At 39.7% G+C, this 16,952-nt stretch overlaps 1 protein-coding gene across 3 annotated transcripts in view; it reads right to left on the reverse strand.

The window, feature by feature from the left end:
- Kcnj16 (potassium inwardly rectifying channel subfamily J member 16) overlaps nt 1-16,952 on the reverse strand; it is a 60,798-nt gene that overhangs the window by 23,509 nt on the left and 20,337 nt on the right. The window contains exon 1 of one of the 3 annotated variants that reach the window (XM_021178273.3): nt 7,794-8,015. The exons of the other annotated variants lie outside the window; for them this stretch is intronic. The gene's annotated coding sequence lies outside the window, so the exon portion shown is untranslated. Of the gene's footprint in view, nt 1-7,793; nt 8,016-16,952 lie in introns of those variants that run through there. 3 annotated transcript variants of the gene reach the window in all.

Raw genomic sequence — 16,952 nt, forward strand, 5'->3', positions numbered from 1 at the left:
GTCAGTCTTTTGTGTATAAGGACTGAACCTGGTTCCTAGAATCAAACAGATTCTATTCTGTTCTTCGATCTCTGGGTACCAGGCTGTGGCAAGATATTTCAGCTTGCATGAGCTGCATCTACTACACCAGTATACACATATACATTGAGTAGCTATCAGCTCACAAACCATGAGTGGATCAAATCATTAAGAATCTAAAGATTGGCAAGAGAGGGCAAAGGATGTCCAGACCCCAGACAGCGTTATCACTGGTAGCTGATCCACTGATTTCCTTTTACGGACGGTGTTTTCACATGCGAGATTAATCCAACCAGTGACTGGATGAGAGGCAGGACTCCTTTGGAGTTAAGCCAAAACATCCGAACACAATGGGAAAAACAATTCAATGTGGGTGATGTTATCAGGTATCCTGAGGAAAGTGGCAAGGAGAAAGCTTCCTCCTGCCCACATTCAAAGTCTCCAGCCTTATCTTGCTATGGATCCCTTCTGCAGGCTGTCGTTTCGATCTCATGGATGAACCGTGCCTAGTCACAAAGACTCAAAACTGAGTGGGGTATGGTGGTTCACACTTGTAACTCTGTACTTGGGAAATGGAAGAATTATGAACCTGAGCTAAATAAAGACACACACACACACACACACACACACACACACACATATATATATATATGCATATACATACACATTATATATATATATACACATAACATATATATATATATACACATATACACACTCACATGTACATGCAGGTAAAAGAAGAACATACTTAAAGTATTTAAAAAACATTAAAAACAATTAATGGTCAATAAAATACACACATGTGGTATGTATATGTAACATGTATGTATATGATGTGTTTAATGTGTGTATGTGAATGTATATGTTCATGTATGTATGTATGTGTATGTGACATGGGTGTGGCTGTATGTATATATGTACATGTGTATGTGTGTATATATATATATATATGTGTATGTGTATATTGTGTCATGTGTATATGTGTATGTATGTGTATGTGTGGGTGACATGTGTATGCATGTGCATGTGTGTGATGTGTGTGTATGTGTGTATATGCATGTATGTGTATATGATATGGGTGTATATGTGGGTATGGGTGAGAAACATGTGTGCATGTGTGTGTGTATGTGCATGAGTGCATGGTGTGTTTATATGTGTATGACATGTGCATATGCATGTGTGATGTGTGTGTGTAGGTATGAAGGATGCAAAACTGGTTCTTTTTTTTTTACCACTTTATTTTCTGTAGTACATTACATCCCATCCAGAGTTTCCCCTCACTTCAGTCCTCCTAGTCCCTTCCCCTTCCTCCCCTCTCTTCAGATCCACTCCTCCATTTCCCTTCAAAAAGGAGCAGGCCTCCTGGAAAGTCAATCTGACATGGGACATTTACATAACATGTTACACTAAGACTTGGCACATACCCTCATATCAAGGCTGAACAAGGCAACCTGGTAGGAGAAAAGGAGTCCCAAAAGCAGGCAAAAGAGTCAGAGACACCCTCACATGTCCACTGCTATGAGTTCAATAAGAACACTAAACAACTATAACATATATACCCAGTATTTAGTTCAGACCCCTATAGGCTCCTTGGTTGTTGGTTCAATTTGTGTTAACCCCTGTGAGCCCTGCTTAGTGGATCCCGTGGGGCGTGTTCTTGGGGTGTCCTCAACCTCTCTGGATCTTACGGTTCTTTTTCCCCTTCTTCTTTGGGGTACCCTGAACTCAGCTTAATCTTTGGTGGCTGTGGATCTCTGCATCTACCCCCATCAGTTGCTGGAACTAGCCTCTCTGACGATGATTGTGGTATGTTCCAGTGAATGAGTATAGCAGGATATTATTAGGAATCATTTCATTGACCATTTCTTTGCCAGTCATGTTTAGTTTTATCCTAGGTCCCTGGGCTATCAAGCCTCTGGTTCATTCATCTTTACTTGTGAGTTTCAACTAAGAAGTAAATCAATTAACATCTCAGTCCTCCTCCACATAATCTGAGATTTTCTGTGACTAGCCAAGGCCATTTTCACTAAACTAAGAAGATAATCGCCTTTCTTTTCCACGGACATTCTCAAATTGTATTGTATACCTTCTAGCTATATTTAATAATGTTTTAGTTGGACTGATTAGGGTTTTCTCTGTCAGTGTCAGCCTAGCATCATTTAAATAAAACAAATTTACACCCTAACAGATAACTGAGGAGACACTGTCAGACAAAATTAGAGAACGAAGAATTCCTGAGATTATGTAGGTCAAATGACACAAAAGATTACTTAATGAGGTTGGCTAGATGTCTCAATCAATAGAGCCCTTGGTGCCAACATAAAGGGTTGAGCTCAGATCCCTAGCACCCACAGAAAAAGCCAGGAGTAGCAGCACTCACTTAGAATCCTAGGCCTTGGGAGCCAGAGACAGGTAGATCCCTGCAGCTTATGGGCTAGCCAGCCTAGCCAACTTGGTGAGCTCTGGCTTCATAGAGAGATGCAGTCTCAGAGTAAAATGTGGAGAGCAATAAAGGACGATACCAGATGTTGACCTCCACATACACATGCAACACCATCAGAAACATATGCACTTCAATGTGCACACATGCACATGCAAAGGTTTAGTTAGGAGAAAAAGATACAATCTATGAACCTACCGTACAATGTCATGTCTATGGCAAGCAATGTAGTTTAGTGCTTGAAATTTGCCAAGAAATGGATTTCAAATGCTCTTATCACAAAACTTATGGAAAAAATTGTTGTCCCACAGTGTGTGTGTGCGAGTGTGTGTGTGTGTGTGTGTGTGTGTGTGTGTGTGTGTGTGTGACTTGTTATTTGTCAATTGAAATAAATAAAGCTGGAGGTTAGGTTATAACCTGAAGAGAGACATTTTCACCATCTCCAAAGACAATGTCTCTAAAGCGTATAGAAAGAATGCAGTCATCTGAGTCTATCTTTGAGAATTTACTTCTGATGCTGGTGAACCACTTGTTATGACACACAGTTTTCATGGCATCTTGCATGTGGGTTTAGAAAGCTGAGCACACTGGTGTGAGGAAGGGGTACTCTTGTTAGGAGAAGTGAATAATGCTTTTCTGAGCTACAGATCTGAAGCATTTGGATTCATAGATGATATAATTGCCAGCACACTGGAGGGCAATGAAATGTACACTGAAGGATATTCACTGGGCATACAGAAAATTTAGATATTGAAAGACAAAATTCATGCACCTTCTTAGGGAAAATATATGGAACAAAACTTGACAGGTCTTTAGTTAGCTTAATGGACAAGGAAAGAAGAACATATAGTTAAGGAATTTAGAGGACTCACTACACATAATGAAGATTAAGACCTGCAAGCATTACATACCACAGGTCCTAGGTATGCAGGTGAGTCTAAGATATCCATGTATGTAATATATGGGAGTATGGTATAATCATCAGCCAGAGAAGAACTTAAGTGTCAGAAACTTCATCACCAGGAACATGCTTAATTCTCCCAATAACCCTGAGAACCGGGCATCAATATCATCCTCTTCCTCGGGTACAGAAATCATGCTTAACTGGCTTGGTAGGCTTTCCAGGATCAACAGGAACTAGCAAGAGAAAAGGAGTATAAAGAACTCATTTCATCCCATTGCTTAAGTTTTGTGCTATGAGAAACTTTAGCAGTAAGACACACTCATCCTTCTGTGATGTCACTACAACTTTAAGCTGTTATGAGATAAGAAGCTATTAGAGGTAAAATTATTGTTAAGTTGTCTTTAGGCATTGATTCCTAAGTTGAGGCTTAGATTCAGGACAGAATTAGCTGCAAGGAATGTTGGCTGTATCCCTAGAGATAGGCTACAGAGCTTTGCTGATAAGTCTTGGAATACTTCAGCTCAGAACCTAGAGCGGAGAGGACCACATGTGAGATCAAATGGCCTCAACTGTGGGGATTAGAGGTCATGGGCAGGAAAATTAAAGGAGCTAGTCCCTAAATGCTCATCTGAGTTAAACCCAGATAAAGAGCAAACAAACTCTGAGACATGAACAAAGGGAAATGGAGAGAAAAACAAGCATCTTCCCAGAAGAGTCAAGGCAACTAACTATTCAACCGAGAAAGAAAAAGAATAGAATTTGATCAATTTCAACTCAAAATCAATTTCCAGTGTAAATAATGAAAAGTTGTGTAAGTAGGGATATTTTACACATAAAGGTCTATTGGCACTATTGGGTTTTTAAAGACAGGTCTCTGTCACTTTAAAGATGGAAATAATACAAGAATTAGCGAAGGAGAAACTATTGAAGATATACACGCTTGTGTTTAAAATCTTTATCAAGCATTATAGTAAAACAGCTTTTCTTTTCTAGGTTGGAGATTCTCATCACTATCTTGGGGCTGAGTGGCTATCAGCACCCACAAAAAAACCAAACCAAACCAAAAAAAAAACCCTCTTAAGATCATGGTTATTGACACTCCCTACAGAAGGAGCATGAAGGCTCATGAGATTTGCATCGGCCTCTTTCCTTCTTCGGGTTCCAGTGATGCCTGTTGATAATGTGGCAATTGATGGAGATGGGCTTTCTTGGTGGAGGAGATGCCCATCAATTGTTCAAGGTACCTCTAAGTAGTATAGCTGCCTTTTGAGTCTCCTATGTTCCTATAAGTAACTCCAAATCAATCAATCAATAAATAAAAATCCCTCATTGTTTCACTCTTCTAGACTTGAAGGGAATTATTTCTTTGGTCTGTAGATGATATATCGAGGCACATTCGTCCTTTCCTTATGTTTTCTTAGGAAAAAATACCCAACACGTATCAACTAAGCTCTATATTTGGTGGTCTAGATTTTCAGAGATAACAAAAACATGGCTCTGCTCTAAGTCGCTGGCATACTTTGCATGTAGAAATGGCAAATCCATGTATTTATGCAACAGACACAGAGTCCGTTTGGCGATGTTAGCCTGAGTAAGAACTGCCTGCTGAATTTACAAGGTTACAGTTTAATACCCATATCAACAAGAGTGTTTTGCCACTAATATTTTAACAATAGACACCATGCTGGGATGGTTTGTTTGAAATTTGTATAATCAAAGGATTTGTGAAGGAATTTCCTGCGTTTGTTGAGGAGTTGGGCTAGACAACTCTGAAGTTCTCTTTTAACAGTAGGAGGCTAAAAGTTTTTGTTCACAAGCACACAGTATTTACTCCAGTATTAGAAGACTGTTCCATGGTGAACGGATGCTCAAGAGGCTTAAAAATGAAACAATACTACAAAACCCCCATCCGTTCATTAGGATTCAAGCACCTGGACCTTCTGATTTAAAACGAGAAGGTATGAGCTTTACTGTCATAGCCACAGCAAAATTGTCCCCTTTCATCTCTGCTTGCTATCTTTCTGCTTGATCAATGTTGACATTTATGACTTAGTTGAGGTTTGTTTTTGTTTTTGTTTTTTTTCTCATTTTTATTTTGTGATCTGCCTGGAGCTCAAACCTTAAAAGCAAATCAACAATACGAAGGGAAACAGTTCACATGGGATTAGGGATTTTCTGAGCAACCATTAAGGAAAAACGTAGGGAGCTATACATAGTAGCACATAGTAATTTATTATCACAGTACATGGGAAACAGAGGCAGAGGATTGCTAACAATCCAAGGTCAGTATGGTCTACATCATGGGTTCTATCTAGTTTAGCTACGGCTGTACAAAGAGACCGTCTTAAATGAAATGCTCAAGAACTACAAATGATTCTGTGTCCATAACTTGTGAACTCCAGGAGCCCCTGATCCCCTTAGGAGTACTGCCTCTTATAAATGATCAAAATCCTGTTTTTATTTATCTGTATACTATGAGAGATTTCTTGTGTTCTTATCATCTAACACAGAAAATACACCATTTCTCAAATCAAACAGTGCCTTTATTTTAGTAATTCAGAGTTAATTTCAATGGACAGACTGATTCCCATCTGAATCTTGTTGTAACCATTGACTTCTTATAACTCAGACTAATTATTTTACTCCCTAAACATAACTAATTATAAAATTAAATCCAACTGCATTGTGGAATGACAGAGATCCTGTTAATGCTTATAAATCATACGCTTAGCTTAAGTACTTGAGTCAAACAAGGGCTGATCTGAAAAAGCCACCTGATAGGCATAGAGAAAGCCACTGGGCTAGATTAATTCAATAATGGATGCTTTAATGTGGTGCAACTTAAGAGTTCAGAATATAAAATGGTTACTCTTTATTGCATCGATACACAGAAGAAAATTTGCCTGGCCCTAAACCCATCTGACCCTGTTTCTTCCTCATACCAGCCCACTTTAACATACCAACTCTGACTTCAGCTGCAACCCTAGTTGCAGAGACTGGGCTCATCAGCAGAGGAAGGTCTGAGGTGGAACACAGCTATCAAGAAGCAAAATATCCATGGTTGCAACATATCATAGTTGATATTTTTGTTGGAACTACCTGTTTATTTTATCTTTTATTCCACCTTCCCCATTACAAAATTACAATTGCCTGGTATTTTTCTCAAATACCAAACAAAGTGTGACTTGCTTGGACCTGAGCCATTTGTTAGAATATCACTCTGAGTTTAGCTATTGAATCAAGTGACTCTTTACACCATAATTTCCCTCCTCGAGAAAATGGAGCTAATAACAGTTATCTCTGCGTAGTTTGTGGTTCCTATGTGCCAGGTACCATACCAACAGAGATTATATACTATCTAGGGACAGATACTGTTAAAGGCTTTTTTCAAGGAGGTGGTTTGAAGCTGAGAACCTTGGAAAGGTCACTGCTGATAGGTAGCCAATTCTGATAGGATAGAAAGCTTCCATAAGCTCTGCAGACACTGTCTCAGCCTTTTCTGAGTTCTCAGGATGACTTGAAGACTCATACGAATCACAGAAGAAAAAAAGGAACTTTGGAAAGGCAAAGACTCACATTCTCTATAAATAAAATACTTATGGCCATTATCCATGATCCTGCACCTACGTGGCCTTAGAATTTCCACAGTCAAACTATTCTAATTGTGTCTTTTTTAAAAGTGAAATGAAAAATTACAGACATGGGGTAGCCTGAGTGCTATTTACTCCATAGCAACTCTCAGATATGAAAATTGAAATAAAATAATTAATATAAGAAAATCATTAAATAGCAAAAAGCCTAGTGATTTATTTTAATCTCTAAAGCGTATTTAAGTGTTTGGCAAGTAGGGAATATTCCTCGTCACTAAAGACCTCTGAGTAGTTAATTTTTTTACATACATTTAATAACAATGTGTGCCCACATTTTTAGCAGTGGAGATGTAATTATGACAAAACAGTACAGAGCCTGAATCGTCTTACAACTTCACGTCCTTCCTGTTGCTTTGTTGTCCCTTGGAGGCAGTGGAAGGATGGCAAAAACATACAGCATGGCTTTGTTTTATTCATGCCTGTTTGCACAGGAAATTAAAGATTCACTTCTGCCACACCAGCCATGTCAATAAGCAGCACTAGTATTCCACTGATCAAGTCGCTCCCCTTTTCGCTTTCCTCTGAATTTTCTTCCCTTAAGAAATCCCTAAATGGCACTTGTCTCAGTCTGTTTGCTTCAGCCCTCCCTAGAGATGATATGAAAAGGAAAAAGAATCCCAGCCATAGACTGTGTAGTAACAAAACATGACTATCTAGCCCGTGGACGATGCAAGTACCCAACAAAAGCTTCCCCCTATAAAGAATGAGCTTAAAGGAACAGATGAATGAGCAAGTAGCCCAGGCTTCGACCAGTTTGTACATGACAGCAAGGTCTTACCTCAGTTACAGATCCAAACCCTGGGACCTTTTGATCTTCAACACGACTGCCCAGACAGAACTCATGATCTCTTCTCTGGGCTCTTCTTGTTCCCCTTCTGAGGCTGTCAGTACCTACCACCATGGAGATGAGAAACCCCACAGCAGAATCTCGTTCTGTTTTGCCTTTCCGGCCACATTCAGCACAGACAAAAGCCAGAGTTCTCAGCGTTACTTGACTGAATCGACACTTTCTTTAACTGGTTCCCATGCCTACTCATGGTAGAGACGCCTGCCAACGGAGGCTGACAGAAAACAAGAAGCTAGGAGAAATACCCTTTCTCTAAGCTCCTTTACAACTCGGTCTTTGATCACAGCTCTAGGAGCCTGTTAAGTCACAAGAATCCCTCAAATTACCAAGTGGCCACATGCTGCCCCCTAAACATCGAGTTGACCCAGAAGGCTGAATCCTCTCGTGTTGACATCTCAGGGCTCATACAACTTCATCCAAGTCTGATCTTCTTGTGTGTGGGCTTTCTTACTGTCACAGTAGAGATTTCTGTGGAAACACACACCCTGCCTGACTATGTAACCCTATACCAAAGGCAAACAGCCTCTTGCCCAACATGATTTTACATGGGTTCCAAGGTTGTAGGTGACCCTAGAGAAATTATCAACAACCTTGGTATTAGTTCCAAGGACATTGGATGTTCTTCAGGAAACTGTTTTCATTTGTGATTGTTTTCTTTGCTTTCTTTACTTTGGGGATAAGAGAAGGAATGAGTCACTTACTCACTGTCCAGTGTTCATTTTTTTAAATGAAGGCTTAGCATCATTTTCAATAATTAGTCGGTGTTGAATTTTTTTTCAAGTAAATTCTGGTGAATTCACTGAGACCCGAGACAAGGAATTTTAACACATGACACTCAATAGTAGATTTTTACCTAGGATTATAGATATATAAGTATAGGTATAGGTATAGGTATAGGTATAGGTATAGGTATAGGTATAGGTATAGGAATAGGTATACACTCTTCAAACAAATGGACTTGCCAGGAGATAATACAATGATTTGGAATTCAGAAGATTCAGACTAGAAGTTAGTGCTATACATTTGGGATTTGCAGTCACGGACAATGGAAGAGAACACACAAGAAGCCAGAAGAGTTAGAAAAGAGAAGAATTCCATTGACTGAGGCCTAGGACAAAACCCAATTTGAGGTTGGAACGAGGAAGAGAATCCATAACAGGAAGTGAGAAAACCCTTCCATGTACAGCAAAACTGTGAGCTATGGTACACCATGAAAGTTTGGCAGGGTTAGGGAATGCCATCTTGTCAGACATGGAGGGACACCCTGGCATTGAGAAGTTGTATTTGACTGTGGAATGCTATTAGTAGCCTTGATGAAAAAAATGTCATAAATTTGAAGGCAGAACCCTAGTTAAATGACAAAAAATGAGAGCAGAGTGAGAGGTGTTAGCGAGAGGAGGCAGGAAGCTTTCACATGTGGGATGCCATAGATAACTGGGATGGATGGAAAGTCATGTAGGAAAGAGGAGTTGCTTGTTACTCCGGGAAAGAGAAGTTTGTCTGTCTGTCGTTAATTAATTTGTTGGTAATTTGACACATGTCTATCAGAATGCACACACCCTGTTTTACACTCTCACACATGCTGAAACCTTTCTTCTTCCCATCAGTTCCCCTCCTTATTTTGTGTTTTTGCGACCCACTGGGTTTAATTGGGATTGTTTGCATGAGCCTGGGGTGGAGTTGAGGGTTGAGGCAGGGATAAGCATCCAGTGGTGACATCTCTGAAGAAAATGATTTCTCTCAGCTAGACATTAGCTGCCAAGGGCTTCTTGGATCCTCCCACCCATGAAAGAAGTTACAATTTGCCTGAAAATGTTTTCAATTGATTAACTTTCTTAATTAAGTTCTTACACACCCTGCCGCTTGCACATCATTTGTTTTAAAACCAAGTCTTGTGCTGGAGAGATGGCTCAGCAGTTAAGAGCACCGACTGCTCTTCCAAAGGCTGTGAGTTCAAATCCCAGCAACCACATGATGGCTCACAACCATCTGTAATGAGATCTGATGCCCTTTTCTGGAGTGTCTGAGGACAGCTACAGTGTACTTACATATAATAAATAAATTAATTAAAAAAAAAACAAGTCTTTTGGTAAATAAGAAGAAGGTATCATTTTACCCTCATGGTTTCACTGCAAATTCATAGGGAAAAAATACAACACCGATATTAGAGCCATCATTGGATTCTCCTAGTGAGTCTAATGTTACTAACCATCTGTTTAAATGATTGCGCAATAAGTGATTAATCTCATTCACTATGTTTTCTTAATGGTCTGTATCTTATAGAAAGTACTGTTCTTACTTCTTATGTAATGATTCTTTTTATACATGTAAAAATAAGATAGACTATAAAGTATAAATTCCATAATTTTCATTATTATTAAGATAACCCCATTATTGATGTATAAATTAATCATAATCTTCTACTAAGTCATTTAAAATACCATTAACATAAAGTCAGTGCTTAATGCCTATTTCTCAAAGGCCAGAATAACTATCTGAATAAATTAGTATTAGAATGATCTACGATTGCAATTATTTACTGGGAGAGTAGTCTGGTTCCTTTTTTAAAAAGAAGCTTAAAATATACACATTTAATTACTTGACAAACCAATTATATATATATTATATGTGTGTGTGTGTCATATAGCTCTTAGTAAAAGTAAATGAAGTAATATTTTCAAAACAGTTAAAACAGTAGCAAAGTAAATGCTCTCAGAATCATTGTGAAATTAGTTTAATGGAAAGACTAGAGAGAAGAATGCCTACTAGGGTGTGGGTGAGTGGATGGGATTAAATTATTTTCTGTAGTTCAAAGATTGACAGGAAACGGGGATAAACTAAAAAAACCTACACAGCAGAAGGAATGGGCAGACAAGTATCAGGTATAATTAAAGTTATGCAAATGAAACACATTGATCATGAAAATACTGCCAACTATACTTCTGGTAATGCTATAAAAACTTCATACTTTGTAGAAAGTAATTCTATTTTTAAAGCAGTTTTTGTTTCCTTTGAGATAAGGTCTCATGCACAGCAGGCTGGACTCAAACTTGCTATGGAGCCTTGGATGTTATTAAACTTCCTTTTCTTTTTTTTAAAACGTATACTGCTAATCCTCCTGTCTCCACAGCCCTTGTGCATCACCACTCTGGGTTTATGTGAACCTAGGAATAGAACCAGGGCATCATTCGTAGCTAGCTGGCATGATGTCCACAAATTGAGCTATGTGTCAACCCTGTTTTGGTACATTTTTTCCAACATAATATTTTTATTGATTATTTGGGAAGTTCACTTCTTCCACCCAATTACACTCCCTTCCCAGGCTTCCCTGGTCCATTCCTCAAGCCTTGTGACACACCTTCAAAAAAGGAAAAAAGAAGGAAAGAGACAGACAGACAGACAGACAGACAGTCAGGAGCATAATCAAACTACCAGTGGACCACTCCTTAAAGAAAACTAAGATCAAAACAGAAACCCTTTTACTGCTGCACAGTGCCACATTCATATGGATAACAGGCAGAAATGTTAAGTTTAGCCAGATTTTCAACATCCAGCGAAAATGCTTAAGTTGTTGCTGTTTCACACAGTCTTAGCCCTTGCTGAAAGTTTCCTTGTGACTGATTGAAACAAACTGCACAGGTGCCATGTTTTGCCTGCCTGAGAACTTCCTGTTATTCTAGCTGCTGGGGCTACCCTAGGATATGGAGGAAGTGGTTAAAGTTCTCATCAGTAAACAGGGCGTCCCTCCCAAACGTCGTTCCCCCTGCTTCAGATCCTCAAGCCTGGTTCTCTTTCCTGATGCATTTCCCTTCCTTTGACCAGGCTGTGCTGAAGTGAACTATGTTATCCTGAGAGATTTTTGTCTTCTGAAAGCATGCATAGGCACTGGCGAGATGTTTACTTCCTCTCAGATGAGAGACAACATTTAATTTTAGAACCAAATACAGAAGTGCCCCCCCACGCACTTCTGGTTGGATATTTTATTTAAGAAATTAAATGATTTTTTTTTAGACAGCTGGCTGGTATTCTTCACAGCCAAACACAAAGCATTAGGCAAGGCCTGCTGAGAACTGACAGAATGGCAGATCAAGGGTTGACCTGAGATGATCCAAAATATCATAGGCATCATGAGAATGTTAATGGAAGAATTTATTATATGAGCATCCTCTGTAATGTCCCTTCCAAATGACTCTGATCTATATTGTTTTCACAGACCAGGATCTCTGTGGTACCTGTATGTTCTGTTCTTTTTTTTTTTTTTTAAGATTTATTTATTGATTATATGTAAGTTCACTGTAGCTGTCTTCAGACACACCAGAAGAGGGAGTCAGAACTTGTTACAGATGGTTGTGAGCCACCATGTGGTTGCTGGGATTTGAACTCCGGACCTTCGGAAGAGCAGTTGGGTGCTCTTACCCACTGAGCCATCTCACCAGCCCCCCCCCCCCTTATGTTCTGTTCTTGCTTTGTGATGAGTCTACATAATTAAAGAGGAAGTCCTTCCTCAGATTCTGATAAAAATGCATCTTCTTGTAGCCTTTACAAACTTTCCTGTATTCACAGTGTCCCCAAATTACTGAAAAACAAGCCTTATAGGACTTCCAACAGCTGGCTCTTCAGCTAAATAAAGAAGAGACTCATGGCTTACCTTCTGACACAGACTACATATCTTCCAGAAAGAAAGAATGCCCAGTTTTTCATTATCTTCCATATCCATAGTAATCATTTAGTCTTTTATTGTGATTAAATGGGATAAATGTTGTGGTCCCAAGTCACTAAGGAAATGGGTACCAACCAGAATTGTGGGTTATATGGTCAATTTATTCATGAGTTGTGGCTAGGGCCACATTTACAACAGAACTCAAGGACTTGGTCAGCCCAACCCAATGTCCTAAATCTGAGTCACAACTCTAGGCTGATTGGTAAAGTTTCCAATGTCTGTGGTATAAATATTCAAGTCATGTCTAGTCACAAATCATTCAATATCAGTGTTGTATATATTCCAATTATAGCTGATTTTAAGATAAACATGTGAACAAAGAATTCCCACCTGAGGAATACCGAATGGCAGAGAAGCACCTGAAAAAATGTTCAACATCCTTAATCATCAGGGAAATGCAAATGAAAACAACCCTGAGATTCCACCTCACACCAGTCAGAATGGCTAAGATCAAAAATTCAGGTGACAGCAGATGTTGGCGAGGATGTGGAGAAAGAGGAACACTCCTCCATTGTTGGTGGGATTGCAAGCTTGTACAGCCACTCTGGAAATCAGTCTGACCGTTCCTTAGAAAATTGGACATAGTACTACCGGAGGATCCAGCAATACCTCTCCTGGGCATATATCCAGAAGATGTCCCAACTGGTAAGAAGGACACATGCTCCACTATGTTCATAGCAGCCTTATTTATAATAGCCAGAAGCTGGAAAGAACCCAGATGCCCCTCAACAGAGGAATGGATACAGAAAATGTGGTACATTTACACAATGGAGTACTACTCAGCTATTAAAAAGAATGAATTTATGAAATTCTTGGGCAAATGGATGGACCTGGAGGGCATCATCCTGAGCGAGGTAACACAATCACAAAGGAACTCACACAATATGTACTCACTGATAAGTGGATATTAGCCCAAAACTTAGGATACCCAAGATATACAATTTGCTAAACGCATGAAACTCAAGAAGAATGAAGACCAAAGTGTGGACACTGTGCCCCTTCTTAGAATTGGGAACAAAACACCCATGGAAGGAGTTACAGAGACAAAGTTTGGAGCTGTGACGAAAGGATGGACCATCTAGAGACTGCCATATCCAGGGATCCACCCCATAATCAGCTTCCAAACGCTGACACCATTGCATACACTAGCAAGATTTTGCTGAAAGGACCCAGATATAGCTGTCTCTTGTGAGACAATGCCGGGGCCTAGCAAACACAGAAGTGGATGCTCACAGTCAGCTAGTGGATGGATCACAGGGCCCTCAATGGAGGAGCTAGAGAAAGTACCCAAGGAGCTAAAGGGATCTGCAACCCTATAGGTGGAACAACATTATGAACTAACCAGTATCCCGGAGCTCTTGACTCTAGCTGCATATGTATCAAAAGATGGCCTAGTCGGCCATCACTGGAAAGAGAGGCCAATTGGACACACAAACTTTATATGCCCCAGTACAGGGGAACGCCAGGGCCAAAAAAATGAGAATGGATGGGTAGGGAAGTGGGGATGAGGGTACGGGGGACTTTTGGGATAGCATTGGAAAAGTAATTGAGGAAAATATGTAATAAAAATATTAAAAATTTTTAAAAAATATAAACATGTGAGATTTCAGGCTAGGGCAAGTGCGGGTAACAGATCTGAATTGGGTTTTGTGAGATGATGAATTCTTGAGGATGCCCCTTAAACTAAAATGTAAGCTGAGCACAGTAGCACATTCCCATAATCCACAACTTTGGAATGCTAATGAAATATAAGAGGGACATGCACAAAGGCAGGTTACAAGTCTATAGAATGTCATGTGGCACTAGGTGTAACTAACGGGCTGTTTTGTTCTGTTTTTCCTGGGGGGAAGGAAAAAGAAATGAAATTTAACAAGAACTGGATGTACTTGCAAGAAGTGCATCTTGTAAAGAGTGATACCACAAACACAAAATCATGATTGATCTTAATGTCTTAAAATGTTTCCATAAAACCCAGTTAATGTTCAAGCCCTTATCATGAGTTATGGAAAATCCATACACATTGAACTTAAATGTCTCCTTATGACTAATCTTTTTTTTTTTTTTTTTTTTTATGTCCAGTCTTTTCCACTCTGGAGTAGGCTCCTCCATTCTCAAAAGCTGTGGATGTGTTTGTCTCTGCTTTCCAGGGTATCCACTCTCCAGTAGCTGCTTGTTGAGTCACACTTTCCCAAGGGTGCAATTCACACCCTTCATACTGAACGGAAATGATGGAGACAAATGGTGTGAGCCCTGAAAAGGAATCAGCAGGCAAAAGCGGCTTGCCTGTTTGGTTTCATCTCTAGATCAGTTAATGGGAGAAATATCACAGAGAGCTGAGGTGGTGAGCAGTCACTGGTAAATCATCCTAAACTGCTAAGCTTAGGCTCACAAGGAATGAAAGGTTTTGATCAGGGGACTGGGGCAATCTTAAGAGCATTGTGGTATAAAAATCTCTCTCTGTCTCTCTGTCTCTGTGTGTATGGTGTGTGTGTGTGTGTGTGTGTGTGTGTGTGTGTGTAAGTGTAAGGGGTGGGGAAGGTTGAAGTATGTACATGTTTCTGTGGTTGTGTGCACTTGTGTACACTGAAGCCAGAAGTCAACATTGGGTGCCTTCCTCAATTGTTTTCCCCCATATTTTCTGAGACAGTTAACCTTGTTCAATTGCTTGTCCATTACTGGTGCAATGAGCATCAGAAAATCACCGACCTCTTCATTTCTCCCAACCAGCACTGGAATAGAGACTTCACCACATAGCTTTTTCTGTGGGTCCCAAGGAATCCCTTCTTATGCTTTCACACCAGGAAGTTTATTGAGTATACCATCTCTCTAGCCCCAAAAGCAAAGTATTAAAGAGTAAAGTTACACTGAGAATTCTGGGTCTAAAGGGGTGATTAAGCTGATTACATGAGAGATGGCGATATGAGTAGGAGAATATTACATAGCTCCAGAGAACAAAGAAAGGGAGATAAATTCTAAAGATGCTTGAGAGTCAGCTACGGACTCCACAGCAGGCAGAAATCCATAGGGAAAGGGGGCAGAAGGGAAAGGCAGTGGATGAGCAGAGAGAGTAGAGGATGCAATGAGGGTCCAGATGATTCCAAGAAACTTGGTTGAGAATGTCTACAAGAGAGAGATTTCAAGACAAGAGTCAGTATCTTGAAATGTAATGGGTTCAAACTAGAACAAAGGGCATTAAATAAATTGAGGTTGCCATGTCTTCAGTTGGCTACACCTCTCTGGAGTTCTGAAATATCATATTTCAAATATAGGTTTGTCTACAGTCCAAAAGGAAGAGAAGTCCATCCGACCCACAGGCTGAGGAACAAGAGGTTCATACAAGATACTGTGCTGTTGTCGGAAGGGTATTGAACAGATGCGAGAGAGACATAAGTTTAAAGAGAAGGAAGAGAACTTGAAGAAGACAAGTTTGGAAAGTTGCAAAGCCCGGTCCATGATTCTCCTTTGATGCCCTGCAGTTAGACAGATTCCAGGTGTTTGCCCCTCCATCACCATCATGTGGTGGGAACCCACCAGACTAAATTTGAATAGCTCACACGTTCCGTTTTCATTTTCCAGAATGTCCGTAAAATAGCCTTTGTGACAGGCTCAACAAAACTCCCACAATCTATCTGTTCCAAAAAAATGCTTGCTAAAGATCCCTAGGTGCAAGCCTCTGGTGTCAGAGAAGAGGCATTATCTCAATGGAAGACCCTGTGACTGATGCTGTCCTTTGTGAGGAAACTGTAATTGAGTAAAAAAGCAATAACGCTCCCTGCCACCCAGGTGAGGTCCTGTCTCTTTTAAGATGGAATAGCAATTTGTATCTGGAGTCACGGTTGCAGAAAACATATACAAAATACCCAGAAATTCTTCCTTTGTTTTATTCAGAATTTAAATGGGCATGTATCACGTCTCCAAAATGAGCATTTTGTGGAATATGATGATGTGTTAAGTTGCCGCAGGATTCAAAACAGAATAGATAATGTTTTGTGCATCAGGACATGCTTGACACTGGTTGTCTGTGCTTCTCTTTTTTTTTTCTGGAACAGTGTGTTTCCAAAGTAGGTTTGTCTCCATTCCAAAAGATAAAGCTATTATCTAAATATCTTGACCAAAATATTGCCTGTCATTTACTCAAACAATAGAAGCCACATAGAATGTATAAGTCAAACAAAAGACCAACAGCATAATATCAAACTATGTTGGTTTCAAGACTGAATTCACAGTATAGTTGAGGGTCTGCCTGGACAAAATTATGTGCACAGCAAATTTATACTATATATCATGCAATATGTAGATTTTCTTGCAGCAGTCTTGTCTAATACCTAAGGAAACCCAACACATTATTCAGCTAATGGAAAGTTTCAGGT

The sequence above is a fragment of the Mus caroli genome, unplaced genomic scaffold (assembly GCF_978045245.1).
Source record: "Mus caroli unplaced genomic scaffold, Mus_caroli_1 scaffold_13, whole genome shotgun sequence".
Lineage (NCBI taxonomy): Eukaryota > Metazoa > Chordata > Mammalia > Rodentia > Muridae > Mus > Mus caroli.